Source organism: Tamandua tetradactyla, chromosome 7 (genome assembly GCF_023851605.1).
Source record: "Tamandua tetradactyla isolate mTamTet1 chromosome 7, mTamTet1.pri, whole genome shotgun sequence".
NCBI classification, from domain to species: domain Eukaryota; kingdom Metazoa; phylum Chordata; class Mammalia; order Pilosa; family Myrmecophagidae; genus Tamandua; species Tamandua tetradactyla.
In genome coordinates this window covers 118,752,162-118,777,513 of record NC_135333.1, presented here as the reverse complement: position 1 = coordinate 118,777,513, position 25,352 = coordinate 118,752,162, and the positions used below count along the sequence as shown (strand labels likewise).

Genomic DNA, 25,352 nt, shown 5'->3' with positions numbered 1-25,352 from the left:
TGGCAGAAGAAAGCACTGCATTTTCAGTAGTTATTTTAAATTTAAAAGGGTTAAACGCTCCAAAGGCTAAAGATAAGGAAGCACAGCCCAATCTTATGTTTCTTACAGAATATACCTCCAATTCAAAGACAGGTAAGCTGAAATATTAATATGAAATAAAATGGACTTTATGACAAAAAATGAAATAAAGTTAATAAAAAAAGAATATACTGAAAAGAGGGCCCAATCAACAAACAGAATTAATTACATATACATATTCAGCTAATGACAGAGCCACAAAATAAATGAAGCATCTATTGACAGATATTTAGGGAGAAGTAAATGATTCTTCCTCTACTTTTTAAGTAGTTAAAATTTAAATACAACAATTTCAATAATGGATGGACAGAGCATCTAGAGAGATGATTAGAAAGGAAATAGAAAACTTAGAACTATAAACCAACTAGATCTAACACTTCACCCAATAGCAGCAGGATACTCATTCTTCTCTAGTGCACATGGATTACTCTCTATGATAGACCATGTAGTTATCTAATATTAAGGTGTCAATACATTTTAAAATATCGGAATCATACACTATATTTTTTTCTGACAACAGTGGAATGAAGCTAGAAATCAATAATAGAGGAAAATGGAAAATTCACAAATGTGTGGAAATTAAATAATGCACTATTAAACAACCAATGGGTCAAAGAAGAAATCAAAGGGAAATTAGTAGCTGTGTTGATGGGAATTAAATGAAAACACAACACACCCAAATGTATGGAATGAAACTTATGTGTTGAAAGGGAAACTTATAGCTTTAATGATTACATTAAAAAGTAAAACGATGGCAAATCAGATACCTAACCATATAATTAGAAAATCTAGAAAGCATTGAGCAAGCTAATAACAAAAGCAAGCAAAATGAAGGATATAAGAAAGATTAGAGCAGATACATGAATTAGAAAATAACTAATACAGAGAATCAATGAAACCAAAAAATTCCTTTTTCATGAAAATCAACAAACCCTTAGCAAGCTTGGCAAAGTAAAGAGGAAGGACACAAAGGATAAATGAAAGCAGAGATATTACTACTTATGCAAAGAAATAAAAAGAATGATAAGATGATTCTATGAGCAGCTACATGCTAAAAAATTAGATAACATGGATGAAATGGAAAAAAATTCTTAGAAATTAACTCCACTGACTCAAGAAGAATTAGAAGTTTTCAACAGACCTATAAGAAGGAAAAAATCAGTAATGAAAAATGTCAGGAAAAATCCCAGGACCACCTGCCTTCACTGGTGAATTTTACTAAACATTTCATGGTGGATTAACAACAACACTAATGCTTCCAAAATATTGAAGAGGAAGGAATACTCCCAAACTCATTTATAAGGCCAGCATCACCCTCATACCAAAGACACATAAATGTTGTACAAGAAAAGAAACTTCCAGACTATATCCCTTATGAATATAGATGTAAACCTTCTCAATGAAATATTAATAAACTGTATCCAACAGTATTTAAAATAATCATATACCACAGTCAAGTGGGACTCATCCCACTTATGCAAGAATAGTTCAGCATAGGAAAATCAATTAACATAATGCACCACATTAAATGAGTAAAGGAAAAAAAACACAAGATTATCTCAATTGAAGCAGAAAAGTTGCCCTTTCTTGATAAAAACACTTAGAAAAAATAGAAAAAGAAGGAAACTTCCTTAAAATGATAAAGAACATGTATGAAATACCCACTGCTAATATCATACTTAATAGTGATAAGCTGAAAATTTTCCTTCTAAAAGCAGGGAGAAGACATGGGTGCCCACTGTCACCACTGCTATTCAAATTCTGTTGGCAGTTCCAGTCATAGCATTAGGTAATATAAAAAGTTATAAAATCATCTGAAATGGAAGAAGCAAAACTTTTTTTTTTTTTTTTTGCATGGAACAGGCTTGTGCAGCCTCTGACAATTTCTTTCCTTTTTTTTTATTAATTAAAAAAATTAACAAAACAATTAGAAATCATTCCATTCTACATGTACAATCAGTAATTCTTAATAACATCACATAGTTGCATATTCATCATTTCTTAGTACATTTGCATCGATTTAGAAAAAGAAATAAAAAGACAACTGAATAAGAATTAAAACATTAATAGAAAGAAAAAAAAAAACAAAAAACCAATACCTCACATGCAGCTTCATTCAGTTTTAACATAATTGCATTACAATTGGGTAGTATTGTGCTGTCCATTTCTGAGTTTTTATATCCAGTCCGTTGTACAGTCTGTATCCCTTCAGCTCCAATTACCCCTTCTCTTTTTTTTTTTTTTTATTAACGGAAAAAAAGAAATAACCCAACATTTAGAAATCATCCATTCTACATATGCAATCAGTAATTCTTAACATCATCACATAGATGCATGATCATCATTTCTTAGTACATTTGCATCGGTTTAGAAAAACTAGCAACATAACTGAAAAGATATAGAATGTTAATATAGAGACAAAAATAAAATATAATAGTAAAGTCAAAACAAAACAAAACAAAACAAAAACCTATAGCTCAGATGCAGCTTCATTCAGGGTTTTAACAAGATTACTTTACAATTAGGTATTATTCTGCTGTCCATTTTTGAGTTTTTGTATCTAGTCCTGTTACACCGTCTGTATCCCTTCAACTCCAATTGCCCATTATCTTACCCTGTTTCTACCTCCTGCTGGACTCTGTTACCAAGGACATATTTCAAGTTTATTCTCGAATGTCTGTTCACATCAATGGGACCATACAGTATTTGTCCTTTAGTTTTTGGCTAGACTCACTCAGCATAATGTTCTCTAGGTCCATCCATGTTTATTACATGCTTCATAAGTTTATCCTGTCTTAAAGCTGCATAGTATTCCATCGTATGTATATACCACAGTTTGTTTAGCCACTCTTCTGTTGATGGAGACTTCGGCTGTTTCCATCTCTTTGCAATTGTAAATAACACTGCTATAAACATTGGTGTGCAAATGTCGTTTGTGTCTTTGCCCTTAAGTCTTTTGAGTATATTCCCAGCAATGGTATTGCTGGGTCGTATGGCAATTCTATATTCAGCTTTTTGAGGAACCGCCAAACTGCCTTCCACAGTGGTTGCACCCTTTGACATTCCCACCAACAGTGGATAAGTGTGCCTCTTTCTCCGCATCCTCTCCAGCACTTGTCATTTTCTGTTTTGTTGATAATGGCCATTCTGGTGGGTGTGAGATGATATCTCATTGTGGTTTTGATTTGCATTCTCTAATGGCCAGGGACATTGAGCATCTCTTCATGTGCCTTTTGGCCATTTGTATTTCCTCTAATGATAGGTGTCTGTTCAAGTCTTTTTCCCATTTTGTAATTGGGTTGGCTGTCTTTTTGTTGTTGAGATGAACAATCTCTTTATAAATTCTGGATACTAGACCTTTATCTGATATATCATTTCCAAATATTGTCTCCCATTGTGTAGGCTGTCTTTCTTGATGAAGTTCTTTGATGCACAAAAGTGTTTAATTTTGAGGAGCTCCCATTTATTTATTTCCTTCTTCAGTGTTCTTGCTTTAGGTTTAAGGTCCTTAAAACCACCTCCAGTTGTAAGATCCATAAGATATCTCCCAACATTTTCCTCTAACTGTTTTATGGTCTTAGACCTAATGTTTAGATCTTTGATCCATTTTGAGTTAACTTTTGTATAGGGTGTGAGAGATGGGTCTTCTTTCATTCTTTTGCATATGATATCCAGTTCTCTAGGCACCATTTATTGAAGAGACTGTTCTGTCCCAGGTGAGTTGGCTTGACTGCCTTATCAAAGATCAAATGTCCATAGATGAGAGGGTCTATATCTGAGCACTCTATTCGATTCCATTGGTCGATATATCTATCTTTATGCCAATACCATGCTGTTTTGACCACTGTGGCTTCATAATATGCCTTAAAGTCAGGCATGCAGACCTCCAGCTTCGTTTTTTTTCCTCAAGATGTTTTTAGCAATTCGGGGCACCCTGCCCTTCCAGATAAATTTGCTTATTGGTTTTTCTATTTCTGAAAAATAAGTTGTTGGGATTTTGATTGGTATTGCATTGAATCTGTAAATCAATTTAGGTAGGATTGACATCTTAACTATATTTAGTCTTCCAATCCATGAACACGGTATGCCCTTCCATCTATTTAGGTCTTCTGTGATTTCTTTTAACAGTTTTTTTGTAGTTTTCTTTATATAGGTTTTTTGTCTCTTTAGTTAAATTTATTCCTAGGTATTTTATTCTTTTAGTTGCAATTGTAAATGGGATTCGTTTCTTGATTTCCCCCTCAGCTTGTTCATTACTAGTGTATAGAAATGCTACAGATTTTTGAATGTTGATCTTGTAACCTGCTACTTTGCTGTACTCATTTATTAGCTCTAGTAGTTTTGTTGTGGATTTTTCCGTGTTTTTGATGTATAGTATCATATCGTCTGCAAACAGTGATAGTTTTACTTCTTCCTTTCCAATTTTGATGCCTTGTATTTCTTTTTCTTGTCTAATTGCTCTGGCTAGAACCTCCAACACAATGTTGAATAATAGTGGTGATAGTGGACATCCTTGTCTTGTTCCTGATCTTAGGGGGAAAGTTTTCAATTTTTCCCTATTGAGGATGATATTAGCTGTGGGTTTTTCATATATTCCCTCTATCATTTTAAGGAAGTTCCCTTGTATTCCTATCTTTTGAAGTGTTTTCAACAGGAAAGGATGTTGAATCTTGTCGAATGCCTTCTCTGCATCAATTGAGATGATCATGTGATTTTTCTGCTTTGATTTGTTGATATGGTGTATTACATTAATTGATTTTCTTATGTTGAACCATCCTTGCATACCTGGGATGAATCCTACTTGGTCATGATGTATAATTCTTTTAATATGTTGTTGGATACGATTTGCTAGAATTTTATTGAGAATTTTTGCATCTATATTCATTAGAGAGATTGGTCTGTAGTTTTCTTTTTTTGTAATATCTTTGCCTGGTTTTGGTATGAGGGTGATGTTGGCTTCATAGAATGAATTAGGTAGTTTTCCCTCCATTTCGATTTTTTTGAAGAGTTTGAGTAGAATTGGTACTAATTCTTTCTGGAACGTTTGGTAGAATTCACATGTGAAGCCATCTGGTCCTGGACTTTTCTTTTTAGGAAGCTTTTGAATGACTAATTCAATTTCTTTACTTGTGATTGGTTTGTTGAGGTCATCTATGTCTTCTTGAGTCAAAGTTGGTTGTTCATGTCTTTCCAGGAACCCGTCCATTTCCTCTAAATTGTTGTATTTATTAGCGTAAAGTTGTTCATAGTATCCTGTTACTACCTCCTTTATTTCTGTGAGGTCAGTAGTTATGTCTCCTCTTCCATTTATGATCTTATTTATTTGCATCCTCTCTCTTCTTCTTTTTGTCAATCTTGATAAGGGCCCATCAATCTTATTGATTTTCTCATAGAACCAACTTCTGGTCTTATTGATTTTCTCTATTGTTTTCATGTTTTCAATTTCATTCATTTCTGCTCTGATCTTTGTTATTTCTTTCCTTTTACTTGCTTTGGGATTAGTTTGCTGTTCTTTCTCCAGTTCTTCCAAGTGAACAGTTAATTCCTGCATTTTTGCCTTTTCTTCTTTTCTGATATAGGCATTTAGGGCAATAAATTTCCCTCTTAGCACTGCCTTTGCTGCATCCCATAAGTTTTGATATGTTGTGTTTTCATTTTCATTTGCCTCGAGGTATTTACTGATTTCTCTTGCAATTTCTTCTTTGACCCACTCATTGTTTAAGAGTGTGTTGTTGAGCCTTCACGTATTTGTGAATTTTCTGGCATTCTGCCTATTATTGATTTCCAACTTCATTCCTTTATGATCCGAGAAAGTGTTGTGTATGATTTCAATCTTTTTAAATTTGTTAAGACTTGCTTTGTGACCCAGCATATGGTCTATCTTTGAGAATGATCCATGAGCACTTGAGTAAAAGGTGTATCCTGCTGTTGTGGGATTTAATGTCCTATAAATATCTGTTCAGTCTAGCTCCTTTATAGTAATATTCAGATTCTCTATTTCTTTATTGATCCTCTGTCTAGATGTTCTGTCCATTGATGAGAGTGGGGAATTGAAGTCTCCAACTATTATGGTATTTGTCTCTATTTCCCTTTTCAGTGTTTGCAGTGTATTCCTCACTTATTTTGGGGCATTCTGGTTCGGTGCGTAAATATTTATGATTGTTATGTCTTCTTGTTTAATTGTTCCTTTTATTAGTATATAGTGTCCTTCTTTGTCTCTTTTAACTGTTTTATTTGAAGTCTAACTTGTTGGATATTAGTATAGCCATCCTCTTTTCTGGTTGTTATTTGCATGAAATATCTTTTCCCAACCTTTCACTTTCAACCTATGTTTATCTTTGGGTCTAAGATGTGTTTCCTGTAGACAGCATAAGAAGGATCCTGTTTTTTAATCCATTCTGCCATTCTATGTCTTTTGATTGGGGAATTCAGTCCATTAACATTTAGTGTTATTATGTTTGGATAATATTTTCCTCTACCATTTTGCCTTTTGTATTATATATCATATCTGACTTTCCTTCTTCTACACTCTTCTCCATACCTCTCTCTTCTGTCTTTTCGGTTCTGACTCTAGTGCTCCCTTTAGTATTTCTTGCAGAGCTGGTCTCTTGGTCACAAATTCTCTCAGTGACTTTTTGTCTGAGAATGTTTTAATTTCTCCCTCATTTTTGAAGGACAATTTTGCTGGATATAGGAGTCTTGGTTGGCAGTTTTTCTCTTTTAGTAATTTAAATATATCATACCACTGTCTTCTAGCCTCCATGGTTTCTGCTGAGAAATCTACACATAGTCTTATTGGGTTTCCCTTGTATGTGATGGATTGTTTTCTCTTGCTGCTTTCAAGATCCTCTCTTTCTCTTTGACCTCTGACATTCTAACTAGTAAGTGTCTTGGAGAACACCTATTTGGGTCTAATCTCTTTGGGGTGCGCTGCACTTCTTGGATCTGTAATTTTAGGTCTTTCATAAGAGTTGGGAAATTTTCAGTGAAAATTTCTTCCATTAGTTTTTACCTCCTTTTCCCTTCTCTTCTCCTTCTGGGACACCCACAACACTATATTTGTGGGTTCATATTGTCCTTGAGTTCCCTGATACCCTGTTCAAATTTTTCCATTCTTTTCCTGATAGTTTCTGTTTGTTTTTGGAATTCAGATGTTCCATCCTCCAAATCACTAATTCTATCTTCTGTCTTTTGAATCTATCATTGTAGGTATCCATTGTTTTTTCTATCTTTTCTACTTTGTCCTTCACTTCCATAAGTTCTGTGATTTGTTTTTTCAGTTTTTCTATTTCTTCTTTATGTTCAGCCTGTCTTCTTCATGTCCTCCCTCAATTTATCGATTTCGTTTTTGAAGAGGTTTTCCATTTCTGTTCGTATATTCAGCATTAGTTGTCTCAGCTCCTGTATCTCATTTGAACTATTGGTTTTTCCTTTGACTGGGCCATATTTTCAATTATTTGAGCGTGATCCGTTATCTTCTGTTGGTGTCTGCGCATTTAGACAGATTTCCCTGGGTCTTGGATCCAAAAGTTTGGAAGATTTTTCTGTGAAATCTCTGGGTTCTGTTTTTCTTATCCTGCCCAGTAGGTGGCGCTCGTGGCACACGTTTGTCTGCGGGTCCCACCAGTAAAAGGTGCTGTGGGACCTTTAACTTTGGAAAACTCTCGCCGTCTGGGAGGTTCGCTAGCTGAAGCGGCTTGGAAGAGTTCGAGCCGGCCCGGGGTCTGAACCCAGGGAGGGTTGCTGGCCGCCACAGCCCGGGAAAGCGCCCGTCCAAATTTCCTAGTTGCCCGGGCTATAAGCGTGGCGGGAGGGCGCCAGCAGCAGCGGCCCGACTGGGAGAGTGCAAGTTCCCGGGGAGTCATGGGTTTGGAAGGGGCCTCCCCCACCCATCGCCGTTCTCCGCGGCCTGGGGATTTCCGATCCAATTCTCTCAGTTGGTCCGGGGGGCTGCGCGTGGTGTGGGCGCCAGCCGCCGCGGTTGCAGGGGACCGCCTCTCCAATTCTCCCAGCCGGCCCGGGAAGGGGGAAGGGAGTGACTCCGGCCGCTTGCCGCCCGCCCGGTGAAGCCCGTGCGCCTCGGCGATCTCACCCGAGCGGCTTCTCTCAGCCAGCCAGCCATTCTAGGATGGGGTACACTGTCTTTTTTATCTCTGTTGTGGCTTTGGGCGCTGTTCTGTATCGTTTCTACTCCCCTAGTAGCTGTCCTGGAGAAGAAACTAAGATCCGCATGTCTTACTAAGCCGCCATCTTCTCCGGAAGTCCAGAAGCAAAACTTTTGTTCTTTGCAGATAACATGAATCCTATATGGAAAAAAATATGGAAAGATCTACAACAAAGCTATTATAGCTCATAAATGAATTTAGCAAAGTGGTGGTCTAAAATATTAACAAGCAAAAACCATTACGGTTTCTGTGCACTAGTGATGAGTAATCTGAAGAGGAAATCATGAAAGAAATTTTATATACAACAGCCACTAACACAATGAAATATCTAGGGACACATGTAACCAAGGATGCAAAGGATGTTGTGGTTTGGAGCTATGTACTCCAGAAAAACATGTTCTTGAACTCAAACCCCTCCTTTAGATGTGACTCCATCGAAAGCAGGACGTTTTGAAGATGTTTTCAGTTAAAGTGTGGCCCAACTCAATTAGGATTATATGGGGCTGAGAAATGGTTTATTGTAAACAGCTTGCTAAGATGGCCTCCTTAAGTGCTTCCAGGCCTGAAGTTCCAGGGAAGCATGATACCGCATAGCTGTAGCCCCAACATAGCACCTGTTATGTAAACCAATAATGTAACATATATCCAATCATGTGTCCATGAATGATGTCATCTGTTGGTAAAGTGTCACTTTTGTGTAATTTAGCATATAAATTGCTATTGCTCTGTAAAACTCAGGGGAGAAAGAGATGAGAGAGAGAGAGAGAGAGAAAGAGCAAAAACCAGAGCAGAAGGAATGATTAAAGATAACCACTGTACCAGAGGCTTCTTTGCTTTCTTTCAATTTGCGACCAGAGCAACCAAACTTTGAGATACGAATGTGACCCTTGGTGTAATCAGCAGGATGAGCATTGAATGGCCCTTCCACCAAGGAAGCCAGACTGGGTGGGATGTGGCCTTCCACAAGCCTGTGGCATCCCATAGCAGCTGTTTGCTGTGGTGGTCTGCTCCGGAAATTTAAAATCATGTGAATTCCACCCAGCCAAGGCTTTAAAGGACTTGAAAGCTGGCATCCAGTTTCCCCATCATGGTATAGTGGGTAAAGTTAACCATGGTGTGAGAACAGCAGTGAAAGCACAAATCTGGAGACTCCAACAGAATCAAGATGAACTGAAAGCCCAAATCCAAGCCCTGGAAGAAGCGGCAGCACTGGAGCTGCCTGAAATGGAGGGAATCAGGAGCAAGTTGGCACCTTCCCAAGGCTAGCACCCCTCACTTTCTCCATGCCTGTCCCATGGTGGGGCGCGAGCAGCCCTTGGCTCCAGGAGGTGGGCCAGTGGACTCCCCACCACACACAGGTCTGCCGACAGATAATACAGATGACATACACACCAGAAGGGATTCTGACTTCTCATCAAGCAGGTACGGCAGAACCCTGGAGAAAAGACTCCTGGTATGGCTGTTGCATCTGTGAGAGAATGGTTCTGATAGCCTAGAACTCTCAGAAAATGAAAATCATAATTAGAAATATAAATGTGAAAGAACAGGATAAGGAATGTACCCAGTAAAGCAAGGGGTGGAGCTGCCATCGGAATGAAAGCAGCCCTGTGAGTGGAGAGGGGCTGGCAAAGCCCCATCAAAATCACAGTTGCAAATGAGAGAAATTTAATAGCTGCAGGGGTGAATCCAGAGACAATTAATTAACAGCCCAATGAAGTTTTATTGGCCTTGTAAAAAGAATTGTCCATGGAGCAGTGGTTACCTAAAGTAAGAGAATAAAAAGCAGGTTAGCAGGTTAAGTCAGGCTCCTTGCTCATGTGACATTTTAAACCAGTGCAGCTCAGATAACTTAACTTAATTGACTGCCACTGCAGGCAGGCCTGGTGGGCTGGGGAGATGGGGAAGTGAAGGAACTTTCAAAATAGTTGTCTCCCTGCAATATACAGCATGGGTGCAAAATGCACTTTTATGTATGGAAAGCCAGACTGATTTGATGGCCTCTGACTCACTTTGATGAATATGGAGAGCACACGGTCCATATGAAACAAGCCAGGATAATGCCTGGCAGTGGTTGCTTGCTGCCCTGAGCCCTGAAGAACTGTTAAGGTGAGGCAATAGTGGTTGCCTAGAAGACATGAGTTAATTGGGCAAATGATCTTACCATTGGGAAAGGCAGAGATTCTGAAGATGGCCCATAGTCCTTGCAACTCCCCGGTTCGGCCTATCCGAAAACCAGACAGCACATGGAAAATGACGGGTGATTACCATGATATTGTATGTTATAGTATGTACATAGGACAAATCAATAAAGATATAAGGCATTGCCTCACTTCTTAGTCACAAAATAAATTACTTTCTCAAAATCAGTTTAATGGAGGTCATTTAAACAGGGCATAAAGCAAATAGTAACACAACTGGTGCAGTTGACAGAAGCATTATGGCAAGCAAAGCAGATCTATACTTAGAATAAGTATATTCTTATACTTATATGGTATACCATTGAGTACAAATAAATATTCCTTCTATGAAGGATGGTTTGTAAGAATTAATAATTTGAGGTGAGGAAGCAGGTTGCTCTCCTTAATACTCAGATCTTTATCAAAAGTTCAGCACTGTTCTCTGTTATTGGCAGGTTTGATATTGAGGGGCTATAGTAGCCAGATAACCCCTAGTATACTTGTGAGTAGAGTCAATCCTTGCCATCAATGCCATTCTATTTTTGAAACTATTAAACCAATATTGAAGGGAATTTAAGGAAAACTGCATGGCTTTCTCAGAATGGGTCACCGTATCACCTAGATTATTATGTCTCTTGTCTGCAGGGATATTTTGTTGAAAATTCATGGCACACAAATGTCTAAATATTCGAGTTCATTGCAAACATTTCATTCATATGTACCATTTATGTTTCTGAAACTGAAAATATACAATCTTCACTTTAATGTACAGCCATTCCTGAGTGGGATATAATAATTCTGTCATTTACTTGTAGCTAATTATGAATATTAGGAAATTGTGTTGATGTGCATTCCAATTTCTGATAATGAATTCCTGATAAATGCCCTCGTTTCAATAAATCCAGCTCAATGAAAAGTCATATTTCTTTTCTGGACTAGTGTTTTTGGAATGCACATCAACACAATTTCCTATATTTCTTTTAATTAGAAAAATTTTGTAATGCTTTTCACAAGTAAGACTCTTTCTTCTGATTGTGATTTGGTTTATGTGCTCCATCTTTCAGATAATACAGGCTCTGATTTGAAGACTGTCCAGGAGTGGCAAGTTTGAAGGTATAAGGAAGAGGGGTGCTACTGTTTGCAAGGGAGGGTGCTGTTAGCAAGGGAGGCTGTGTGGTACTTTTGGATTTACGTACTTGGAATCATCTATATCTACTCACAACTTGTGTTTAGGTTATTATCTTCTAAGTCAGCATTCACTTGGTTGCTGTTTACTGTTGACTGTTTTCCAGATTTTTCAAATAATTGGTTCTTATAGTTTCTGAAAAAATGTTTTCAGTGTTTCTTTGGGGAGACATACATTTGGAAATTCTCTTCTATCTTGCTGATGTCATCTCAGTGTTTAATATTTGAGGAATTGTCAGACTGTTTTCAAAAGTGTTTGCATAAATTTATATTCTCGCAGCAATGTCTGAGGATTCCAATTTCTCCACATACTCATCAATAGCTATTATTTGTATTTTGAAAAATCAACATCACACAAGATAAGAAGTAGTATTTCTTTGGAATTTTGTTTGAAATTCCCTAAAGGTTAAAGATACTGAGCACCTTCTAATGTTCTCTGTAATTCTTTTATATTATCTCTCTCCACCACAGATTTTGCAATTTCCTGATTGTTTCTGCATTTCTCTAACTATATTTTAACTCTCAAAGCTATATACCCTTTCCTCTTATTATTTTTCTCAGTATCTTACAATTTACAATCCTTCTATATTATTTCTACTACATTTTTATTTTGCAGTGTTTCAGGAAATACAAGATTGCTTACCCAGTTAATGCTTCTCCTAAATAATAATAATAGGAGCAGTCTTATTTTACACTTTCTTGTGTGTCATCATGCTTTAAAATTGCAATGTCTTATGATGAAACCAGAGATGAGCAATAGGCCAAACTAACCCTGCCAAATTTGCTCTCCAATCTTGCCAAATGGCCAATTTTTCATTTCTACATTTATAACTTTTAAGAGCTTAATTCATAACACAGTTGAAGTTTTTTATATAAGGTAAAACATCCATTTTTTATCTTGCACATAACTTATGCTATCATATCTTGAATAACAAATGTATAACATTTACCCATAATTTATTCTATTTTTACAAATTTATGCTGGTCATCATCCTTTGCAAATTGTACTTTACTTAATAAAGAGTAATGATAAAACATTTATATTCTTACATTTCCTATAATTTTACATTATATTTAATGAAATAATCATCTCCATGGTTTAGAGGACATGCAAACAGAAATCTAGATGTTTTTCTTTTTAAATGGCTTTTAGCTAATTATATTTCTATAATTAGGTATTTTCTAAAAGACAAGTATGCCGTTGTATTCCTGGCTGCAATTTTAGTGTATAATAAACATTTCACACTAAGAGGTTGTGTGAAGAAGGTAAGATTTAAGTAAGTTTGAAATCAAAAGGTCCATATTATGAGCCACCTGATGAATATTCATTGAATCACAGGTTATAGACAATGTTGTGATCAATCAGAGGTCAGTGCTCTATTCTGATTCTCCTTTTGGAATAAAAATGAAGTCTTCCGTTTTCTTTTTTTTAAGGAAAGAGATATTTTATCTAGGTTAACATAATTAGCAAAACCTAAGGTTGTTGTTTTGTTTTGCTAATGTTGTCAGAATGCAATATACCAGAAATGAATTGGTTTTTATAAAATGGATTGATTAGGCTACAAATTATATTTCTAAGGCCACGAAAATGTACAAACTAAGGCATCCAGACAGAGATACCTTGATTCTGAAGAAAAGGCAGATGTTGTCCAGGGTTTCTCTGTCACATGGGAAGGTACATGGTGACATCTGCTTTTCTTCTCCCCCAGCTTCTGGTTGCAAAGGGCACTCATCCCAGTGGTTTTCTCTCTAAGTGTGTGTGTGTGTCCTCATTTGGCTTCTCTGGGTCAACTCTGGGTTTTTTCTCTTATGCTTGCATCTCCAAACATCTGCTATTGGTTCCATCTCTCTGGTCTCTGTATCAGCTCTCCAAGCATCTCCTAACATCTGTGTCTAGGTGTCTGCTCTCTGTCTAAGCTGTCTGCCCTTTCTCTCTCTATGTGCTCTTTAGAGAATTCCAGTGAACTAATTAAGAGCCACTCTGTATGGGTCAAGATCAATAAATTAAATTTCTAGATTTAGATAGACTGAACTCAGCCATTACTCAGTTTTATGTGTAGGGAATCAGGAAAAATGTGTTTGAAAGTGCAAATGCATGCTGATTAGAGAGAGAAATCCATTGGGTTTTGCATATTTTATTAAACATTACTGGATTTTAATGTGAGGGAGTAGTTGAGAGATAGGAAGCAAAGAAATCATGGGTGAGAAAGAAATATATATTTTACTGGAAAAATCATTCCTATGTCAGTTTTGTTTAATAATGCAAAGGAAAATTGTCGCAATGTAGAAATCATGGAAAGTAAGTATTTTCAGCATTTTGTGTTTTTGTACAAAGCGATTACAATGGAATCCTTTCTATTCCTTATATGTGATTATGAGATTAAACAATTAAATTCAGAAATAGAAACAAATATCTGTGTAATTCATGATTAACCTTTAATATGCATATTTAGAAGAACAATGAATTTCTCTATTGGTATAGCACCATGAAAAACATATCAATGCATTTATTAAAAAATAACTGACTGGTACATGTACTTTATATTTAGGGAAGACTTGGGTATTTGAATATTACTGAATATAAGATAGCATTTCCTACACTGATATAATAAGGTTGAAACTGATTGAAAAATTGAGTAAAATTATTCCTAATTTCATGCAAAATTTCAATTTATATATTGTTTCTAAGTCACATTTTGCTAAAATTGATAAAACCCCTTTCCACTCAAAAAGTTCTATTGACAGTTACATGGAACACAAAATCCAACCGAAATTATTATCCCCAGAATAATACAGAAAACACCTAAATTAAAAAATACAGAAAAAAAGCCGACAAAACCTAAATAGAAAGAAAAACTCAAGCCCGATTATCTGCTTAAAGTGTGCAAGTACTTAGGAAAACTATAGCATGCTGAAAGAAGCTGAATAGAAGATTATTTTAAGGATAAAGGAATAAAAGAGTAAATCAAACCAACCTAAGAATAATATGTTTTCTTGTATTCTCAGTAATACCGCAAGAATTATTTATTGGTATCTTAAACAAGGCTTAAATCGGAGAAGCATACATATTTGTGTAAAAGGAAATATTAAACCCATTCTGTTGCAAAGTAAAGAAGATCTAAGACGATAGTTTAGAAAAAGAGTAGCAAGAGAAGGGGATAAAATTAACAAGCTTGGGCGGGCCACAGTGGCTCAGCAGGCAAGAATGCTTGCCTGCCATGCCAGAGGACCTGGGTTCGTTTTCCGTGCCTGCCCATGTTAAAAAAAAAAAAAAGAAAAGAAAAAAAAAATTAACAAGCTTCAGCTTGTGATTCTAACTGCTACTTAAAAAGATTAAAGCAGAGGAGCAAAAAAGTCTGAGATGGATGTTTAATGGGTACAACTGATGGCTGAGGATGAGTAATTGATTCCTAAATATTTCTTACATCTTCCCACTTCTTAGAGGTGGACAAAGAAACACCATGGATAACCAATTAATATTATAAAGAACAGGAACATTTCCCCTGAGTTAACCGGCTCTTTCCTATCACTTTCAAATCCTTACTCAGTGAAGACTTTTCAACTGAAAAGTAATTATCTATTCTTTTCCCTAGATCTCATGTAATTCAGAAGGTATTACCTTGAAGAAACTACAATGGTGACAACATTCATTCTACATGGACTGACAGATGACCCCAATTGGCAAATTGTAATTTTCCTTTTTGTATTTCTAACATATTTACTGAGTATCACTGGAAATCTGACAATCATCCTGCTCACCCTGGTGGATTTCCACCTCAAAACTCCCATGTATTTCTTCCTTCGGAATTTCTCCTTAGAAATTTCATTGACATCTGCCTGCATCCCTAGATTCCTGTCAGCACTCTGAATATGGATAAAACCATTTCCTATGATGCCTGCATAAGCCAAATACTTTTTCTTATCTTGGGTCTATCAGAGTTCTTCCTGTTGGCTGCCATGTCCTATGACCGCTATGTGGCCATCTGCAAACCCCTTCATTACGCCACCATTATGAGCAGCAGAGTCTGCACCCAGCTGGTCCTCAGCTCTTGGCCGAGTGGGCTGTTAACCATCTCTCCTGGCCTTATCATGGGCCTGGAGTTGGAATTCTGTGATGCCAATATTATTGACCACTTTGCCTGCGACTATTCTCCTGTCCTGAAGCTCTCCTGCACAGATACACATGTGATGGTTTGTTATTTTACCCATTGTCACACTCCTGCTTACCTTCGCCCTGGTGACACTCTCTTATGTCAATATCATGAGAACAATTCTGAAGATCCCTTGTGCCCAGCAGAGGAAAAAGGCATTTTTTACCTGTTCCTCCCACATGACTGTCATTTCTATCTCTTATGGCAGCTGTATTTTTATGTATATTAAGCCTTCTGCAGAGGAAAGGGTATCTTTAAACAAGGTGGTAGCACTACTCATCACTTCAGTTGCACCTGTGTTAAATCCATTTATTTATACTCTAAGAAATAAACAAGTGAAACAAGCCCTGAAAAATATAATAATTAATCAGGTTTTTATTACCTTAAATGATAGTTTTGGCTTTTATGAAAGCACACCACTAAAGCTTACTGAAAAGTGCCACATATATTAACTACCCTTTTAACATATTCATTTATTTTATTTCTACATAATGATAAAGATCAAAGTCAATCAGAAGCAGTTTTTTAGTCTTATTTTCTGAATTAATATTCTTTTATCCATTGTTGGAATCACTTAATTCTTTGAATTTAATTCTTTGATTTCATCCAATCTCAATTATTCATCTGGAGATTCTTTTTGGAAATCCAATATCTTCATGATTTTTGTGCATAGATGTGCCTACATGATAGACCATATTTGAACTCTATAAGTAATTTTTAATCTCTAGAAAGAAGTTTCTTTATATATAACAGAGTGTATATATTTTACCAACATATATGATATTTCCAGGAACATTGAACTTCAATAGAGGTATTCATGTTTAGACTTAAAAGTTTCCCAAATTTCTATTCATCTGTAAATCAGATGAAAGTCTTTTGCATTTAAGTAAGAATGCTTTACATCAGCAGCTATTTAAAAATATAAAGATAAGGCAGGCTACAATGGCTCAGCAGGCAAAGTTCTCACCCGCCATGCCAGAGATGAATTTCTCGGTGCTTGCCCATGCAAAAAAAAACAAACAATATATATATATATATATATATATATATATATACATATATATATATATGCACACACATGTATATGTTTATTTATTTATTTATGTTTATATAGACTATACCACAGTCACATTTTAAGTAAATGCTTGATATGAAATTCATATCTAGGTTTCAAAATTCAAATTCAAATTACACAGGTAATAACCATGCAATATTGGCTGTTATGTACATCAATGGGAATATTTGATCTTGAAAAAAGAGGGAATGAGTAACAACTATGCTAAAATATTTCAAAATCCAAATTATATCAGTATAATTCTAGGAGACACAAATAAAACTTCTGTTTTAGATTTCTGAGATATGCATTTTAACATATGCAGACAGTTTTTATGTTGCAATATTTTGCCATATTTTCTCTTGTGTGTTTCTTTGCACATGCCCTTTTGTTCTCTGGTATTTCTGTCTTTTTATTCTACATATCATGTTCTGAATAATCACAAATGTTCTTCTGTTTTCTCTTGAGAGGTCACACTCTCTTTTATGCTATACATTTTTATTCAGCATGTATCTCAACACCATCATCCAACAAGCATATTTGTTTAATTAGAAATTCAAACGGCAGACTACAGCACTTTGTTTAAATTTAATTTGTTATATAACAACTCCATTATTCTCTTTTCCTTTACCTTGATTAACGTTTCTTGACAGTACATAGTATTAACTATTATTCTAAGATTGATTACTTGTTTCAAATATTGGAATATCAGGTATGTGAAAATAGGGGTTTAATTTGTTCACCCTTCTGTTCCCAAAACCTAGCACTCTGGTACATGTACTGCTCAATTATAGACAATAAAAAATACCAACTCTAGAATAATAACATCTTTCTAATTTGCTTTAGTATTTGTTTGTTTTATCACCCCTTTTAAATACACTTTGTCGGAGGTCTTTCTAAATACCCTCATGTTTGTTTATGGTAAACAAAAGGCACATGTTCTACTTACAAGGGTAATGATGTATATGTTTAAATGAGGTTACAGATATTTCATTTTAGTTAACTTTCCAACTCAGTCTGGTAATATTTCATTAATTTAATTGTGTGTTAATAATTATTACATATTCGTTTTCATAATTTAACCTGAGACATTTCTATGCCTGTCTGTGTCTGTATCTATCAGCTTTACGTCTATATCAGCAATTATATTTTACTTCTAAAAATCCTTTTTTCCAGTTAGGAATCTGTGTTTTCTCCTCTTTTACATGGTTATTTTTCCCCCGGTGTAATAGTTATCTTCGACATTTTGGACTCTTTATTGTTTCCACACCTTTAAATTTTCTCCTGGCATTTCCTGAATTTTCAGAGAGCTTTTTGTATTAGTCCTGTTATCACTGCTTCGATTTGCTACAACATCAAATTTAGTGGACTCTTAAAGATCTCACTTATAATTCTATTTTACTTTTTTATTTTGCAAATGTTTATTATATTGAGCATCCTTCTTTTTATGCCATTTTTTATAATCTTGCTTACTACTCATTCTTATTATTGGCATAATCAGCTTGTACTTTTCCTGGCTTTATATTTCCCTTCTAATAAAATCATCTTTATTTATTTTTACACAGTATTGAACCTACCCAGCCAGCTCTGAAACCTATTTCTGTATCTGGCCCTTTTCAGAAATAGACCTTTCTTCTTTTACTTTTCTTATTTCTTTTCTTTTCTTGTTCTCTTTCCTTCTTCTTTTCTATTTAGTGAGCTGGGTGCTGGCAATTTTTTACATATTTTCTTTTGCATAGATTTCTATATTCCATACTAAATTTTTTCTTTGTTTTTCATCCTTTCCTCTTACTGACAACCAAATCTTCTTCGATGTTATGTACTTACATGGCACACAGCAGTTCACTGCTCCCATTGACACTTTTTCTCTGTGACATATTCCAGTATAACTTTCACAAATGATCTAATTCTCTGAACTAAAGGACTCAATAAACAATTAGAATTATCAAGATTTTGCCTAAAATTATTTTATATGTATGTGTCATATCAACATCCATGGAATTTCCCACTGTTGGGTTGGCCCTATATATCTATTAGAAATAAGTGATTATGTATGAAAACATCAGAAGACTATTTCACAAACCAAAAGTTATGCAGATAGAAATGTAAATCTCTATTTTCTTAAAAACAAAGCCAGATAAACAATACCCTAGTTTCTGAATCTGTAGCCAGAGAACAGGGAAGATTCAACCCTCTTTCTCCCATTTTCATGTGTACTCAATTTCTTGAGTGATTCCTTCATAAGCTTGGTGATCATGATATTTATTTCCATTTTCATGTTCTTCCTCTTTAATATTTATTTTCTAAATACAAATCCATTTCCCTTTGATTAGTGGAGGCCCTTCAGGAATTCTACATTGATTCTTTGCAATTTTCCTAATGTTGAAAATTGTCATTGTAAACTGTTTCCATAAGTATTTTATAATTATGGAGCTACAGACTTCAGAGGACATTTTTACACAAGTTCCTTTTTAAATCCATAATATTCCAGCTTAATCTACCTACGTAGATCAGAATCCACATCTCCATCTTTCTGTTCTCCAAAAGTTACTCTTAAATTCTTTTCAATGATGGCCTTATTTTTATTCTCTTCTTCAATTTTTGTAAACTTTCCATCATTTACAAACACTTCACTATGGATTTTCACATGAATAATTAATCTACTATATATAATTTGTCAAATTTAACTAAAGGCTCCTGAATTACTATTCTGCATATACTTTCCCTCTTATTTAAAGTAGGTACCTAAAAGAAAGCACCACATTAAAGGTGTGAGATTATATTTCTATGCATTTTTATTGCTACCATGAGCCTCTAAATATCCAAGTCTACATTTCTCTTGCATGCAAGAGATTGTAAAGGCCCTTTTCAAGTAAGGAAATGATAGTTATGGGAATAATACACTTCCTATTTTATAAGAAAGAGGATAATAGTAATTATTCACTGGAGAGGAATTTAAAGATAAGCCAAAACAATATGAACCTATGGAATTTGAATACACGAATACTACACAAATATGTTAATAAGTTGAATTGTTTTACAATCCAATTTATTTTTTAAAATAGTTAAAATAATCAAAACACTTAAATTCCCATATTTTCTTTCCTGATTTCAAATTTACTAATTTCTTATTGTCACTTATGCAAACATAAATCTTTGACATCTAGTAAAATGTAAACAAACATATTAAACAAAGTGACAGTGAATCTGCTGGGCAGCATCATAGGTAATACTGAATGAGAGTATCATCCCCACTTTGATATTAATGAAAACAACAATAAATCCTAAATCCACATTCTTCACAGGTGAACCCCACTAACACAGCATTTATCCAGGGAAAGTCTTGTAACTTTGCTTCAGCATAGAATCAAGTGATGTATTTGCTCCTTGAACAAATGTTTAAGGTCAGGGCTTTAGGATCTAAGAATGTATTGTTCAACCTAAATGCAAAGCAAGTGCTGTATGAATTCTAAAAGGAAAAATATAGCATATTGTGTTCTTGCCATATATGTTATGGACCAAACCCTTGATGACATTATTGAAATGCCTCTTCTTCATTTCTAAATATTGTCATAGTTTGAAATGAAAATACAAATTCCATAGAGTAAAACATACCCAGTTTAAGGATACAATGCAATGAATTTGCTCAAACATGTATATATCATATATATCATAAATACATATCTGTATAACCACAAGAAAAGGGGTGATCTGATAATTTATAACTCATAGATGGAAATAAATACAGCAATCAAGAAATGGAATCAGGTAAATAGTGAGATTTAATAAACAATCCACTAGTTCAGTTCTCTATATATTACTGTAATGAACAGAAGATTATAGGTAGCAGAAACCTTTTCATTATTCTTTTATTCTTCTGGGATGAAGCCTTATTGAACAGTTGAAGCACATATATTTCACTTGAGTGAAGAAGTGTGGGGATTCTACTCCCAGGGTAGGAACAGGAAAAAAAATCCCCAGACATAGAAAACACTAAGGAATGAACACGAAACTTAAAATGAAACACTTTTAATTAGACAACCTTGGGAGAATTACTGAGATGACTAAGAACAGAAATCAAAACCTCAAGGGATGCTATTTGAGTTGTAGAGTAGAGAGTTGGAAGAACCATCACTCCCTTTCTTATGAAAGCATAAAAAAAAAATGGGACAAACTGCAAATTAATGGCTTTTCTTAAAAGCATGCTGCAATTAAGATTGCATGGAAGACAATTAACACCTAAATTGAGAGGGGCAGAGGTGCCAGCCGGGAGAAACAGGAATCACAATGTTACTTATCTGCAGTGTAAAAGCATCCTTAAATGCTTTATAAACCTGTAAAAAGATTCAGAATTCAGTCAGAGATTTTAATGAATTGCTAAATGTTGAATATGGGCTATCAGGATAATGTGAAACCTCTAGGGGTCCAGAGATGGGGATTTGGGCTCCTCCACAGCAAACATGAAGCACAGCCCAACATCTGGGTAGATTAAAGCAAAAATGCACACTAAAGGTCTATCAGAAGGAAAGGCCTTTTCAATCTTGAGCATAATAAATCAAAATTACCTCAGTGGCAATTGTCTTGAACAGTTTGAAATTCTTTCAACAAGAATTAATGAGACATACTTAAAGTAGAGATATACTGATCCAATTAAACCAAATCATCATCACAACTGGAATCTGGTATGACAGACATTTTGAACGAATCAGACAGGGAAATTAAAACTGGAAAAACCATGATTAATATGTAAAAGACTAATTGAGGAAGTAGATAGTATATTCAGTTTTATAATTAGAATTTATTAATATTTAAAAGACTAATGGAAGAGTTAGGTAGTACATGCAGTTTTATAATTTTGATTTCAGCAGAGTGCTAGAAAATGTAAGAAAGACTAAAACGGAAATGCTGGAAATAAAGAAAAAAACTCATAGGAATAGTGATGAAAAAAATAGTATACTTTTTCTACTAACATTTGCCTAGTCACGTTAATATACTAAGTATAGTCAAGGAAGAAAACAGAGAACTTGAAACCAGGTCAAAAGATGTCTCCAACTCTCATTCAGTACCACTTAGTTCATTTGAAGCTTTCCCCACATTTTGTTCACTAACTTCCAATTCTAGCCGAGAGGAACCTGGCTTCCACCAACCAACATTCTTTTGTTTTTGTTTTTTTCAATCCCAGCATGCATGTAAAGTGGTTTTAGAAATGGTATCCTATAACTCTGTGAGAATCAACTTTACCACATATTCGAGCAATGTTCTTACTCTTACAATCCACAATCATCTCCAATATTACTTATGTCAGCCACTTTTTACTCCATCCTTTTCAGTTAGGTTATGCTACAGTATAGTAATACATTTAGATTATTTTTTAAGAATCTGCATTGCATTCTGACCTCCCCATCTTTTAATGATATTTAAATGTTGCTGATATTGAAGTTCCCTGTTTGTATGGTAAAGTTCAATGAATTTTGACCAATGCACAATGTGATATATCCACAAATACAACATCACACAGAATAGTTTCACCAAACTAAAAAACATTTTTCACCAATTCAGTCACTCCTCTTTCCCAAAACACTGACAACCACTGGTCTTTTTAATGACCTTATAATTTTGCATTTCTCAGGATGTCAGTGTATGTAACCATTCAGTCTGCCTCCTTTTACCTAGAAATATGCTTGTAGGATTCCCCCACATGGTATTTGGATTGAGAGTTTATAGTTTTAATCACTATATAGTATTCCATTGTTGCTCTACAGATTTATTTTTTGTCTGCAATCTATTCCTCTATTGAAGGACTTATGGGCTGCTACCAGCTTAGGTGATTTTAAATTAAGCTGTACTGAAAAAAATTTACATGCAAGTTTTAGTGTGGACTGAAAAAATTATGATCTTATAATTTAAAATTTAATAAAAATATCTATAATGCCTATACAGACTCATTTTAAGGATTATAAACTTGATTGCTGATGCCTGGTATTCAGTCTTCTCTGTGTACAGTCATTTTATTGATAATGCATTTTTTATAGTTGCTCAGAGATGTGGTAAGCTCAGGGGAAATTGGAAGATGTTTCAATTCTAATTATTTTCAATTGAAATGTGCATAGATTTTAATATAATAAATATTACCTTTTGGAAAAAGATATGATGATTTTTTATGAGATTTTATCAGTGCTATTACTGTGCCACAGGGGGTAGGCATGGGCAGGCTCTGGGAATTGAACCCAGGTTTCCAGCATGGCAGGCAAGCATTCCACATAAGCTTTTATTAGATATGGGAACCTGCTGTTTTGGATTTAAATATGTGGTGTATTTTTGCTCATTGAAAAATTTTAATAGCCTTCAACAATTTTTTATATTTTTTTTTATTGAGAAATTTTCGTATACATGCATTCTATGTAGGGAGTGCAATCAATGGCTGACAATATCATCACATTGTTATGTATTCATGACCACAATCATTTTTTAAATACATTTGCATCACTCCAGAAAAAGAAATAAAAAGCCGAAAGAAAAAACTCATATATAAAATACATCTTACTTCCTCCCTCTCATTGACCACTAGTATTTCCATCTATCCAGTTTATTTTACCCTTTATCTCCCTTATCATTTACTTATTTTTAACCATATATTTTTTTACTCATCTTTCCGTACCCTGGATATAAGGAGCATCAGACACAAGGTTTTCACAATCACACAGTCACATTGTAAACATTATATCTTATATAGTAACCTTTAAGCATCTGTGCTACTGGAAATACTTTGAAACAATAGACTAGCAAGCCTAAAAGATGGGCTCATAAGGCTGAGTTAATGGAAATTTTGGAAAGTAAATGGACTGATTCAAATCTGGTATTTGAAAAATGTGGCAGATGATTTTAATAATAGTCTGGGATTACCATATTATTTGAAGAAACAGTATTTTACAGTACAAAAGTGTCATTCTTGAAATATTCTCAAGGAATATGGATCAAAGTATGAGAAAATTGAGGGAAAGTATAATTTGAATTGCAATAATAACTAGGAATATGATTGGGGTTATTATGAAACAGAAGACACTATTTAGGAATTTGCTGTAGAATTTTATCTCTTCAAACTTTTCTACTTGTCTAAAATTCATGGCTTTTAAAATCTGAGTTTCCATGTTTGTTTTGGAAACCATGACATCGTGAACCAGTTAATTTTGGAGTATAAATTTAAACATATGTAAAATATAAATATTAGTATTTACCTTTTTGGTTGGTATGAGTTTAAAATTTGGTGGATAAATTATTAGTGAATTCTAAGAGTATATTGGCAAACTCTAAAATATTTTTTTTTGTTTCCTAGACCTGAGAACTAATATTTTTGGCACTCTAAGAATATGGCGCAAAATATTTACCCAATAAGAACAACTAACTTCTACCGTATTGTGCCTGGGGGAGATTTTTCAGGACCGCACTTCCAGTTCCAACTATGAAATTACAGAAGATTGCCCATTTGAAGGCATAGTGCTTACTGATCTGCACGTGTGCTCTCCTTTATCAATTGCATGGACGATGTATAACTGATGTCCCTCTACACCTGAGGACCTGATAAGTTCAAAACAAAGTGCACAATATCCCATAATTATTATCATCTTTCCTAGCATACACCTTATTTTAGCTGTATGTAGGAAAAACTGACCTATTCCATACCCATAGAGTTCTATTTGTTCCCTGATGACATTTTTAAAGGCGAAATAACTTTAGCGGTATTTTGATAGCAAGTCACTAATCACCGATAAGCCATTACCACAGTTATTCAAAACATTTGAAAAGAGGCAATCAACCAGAAAATTCAGAAGTGGCTAAAGGTCCTGGTTCATACAAAGAAATGTGCCACGAATGACATCAAGGAGTTTCATAGCCTCTGTCCTTCTCTCCTTTCCAACTGTGATGAGACAAAGAACACAGAAAGAATTATAAGATACTGTAGACTCACAAAAAGTTCTTCAGTGAATTCCAAATATAGAATATATTCATTTCTTTCCCTAAGAATGCTATGGGTATCAATTTGCATTTAAACTCAGGCTTATTGTTCAAGATAAATCAGGTGACATAAAAAAACAACTAAATATTGATAATGAAAAATGTAAGTGTATCATAGTGGTCAGTAAATCAATCTATTAGCAAAAGGCAGAGTAATTAAGCACATGTGCTTTGTAATCAGTTTACATTTATTTTAATACAGACTTTACCTTACTATTTCTGTGACATTGGACACATTTCTTAATTCTCTCAACATTAGTTGTCTCACCTGTAAAATGCAGAGGTTAAATATCTACCTCATGGGAAACTTATAAAGAATAAATTAGATACTCTATTGTGAAATGGTAAATTCTGTACAGTCAATTACAGTAATTAAGAATAACCAACATTCTATCTACTGGGGTTAAGTGACATATAGGGACCAATTCTGGACACTCACATTTGCTTTCCTAAGTTAGGAATACATGAAACAATAGGGGTATTTAAGTTAATTTTGAAATGTGTAAAATGTAGATTAATCAGAGAGTTG

The 25,352-nt window shown here is 34.8% G+C and overlaps 1 pseudogene; it reads left to right on the top strand.

The window, feature by feature from the left end:
- Positions 1 to 9,537: 9,537 nt before the first annotated feature.
- Positions 9,538 to 16,208, top strand: LOC143690618 (olfactory receptor 6C74-like; annotated as a pseudogene).
- Positions 16,209 to 25,352: the final 9,144 nt, after the last annotated feature.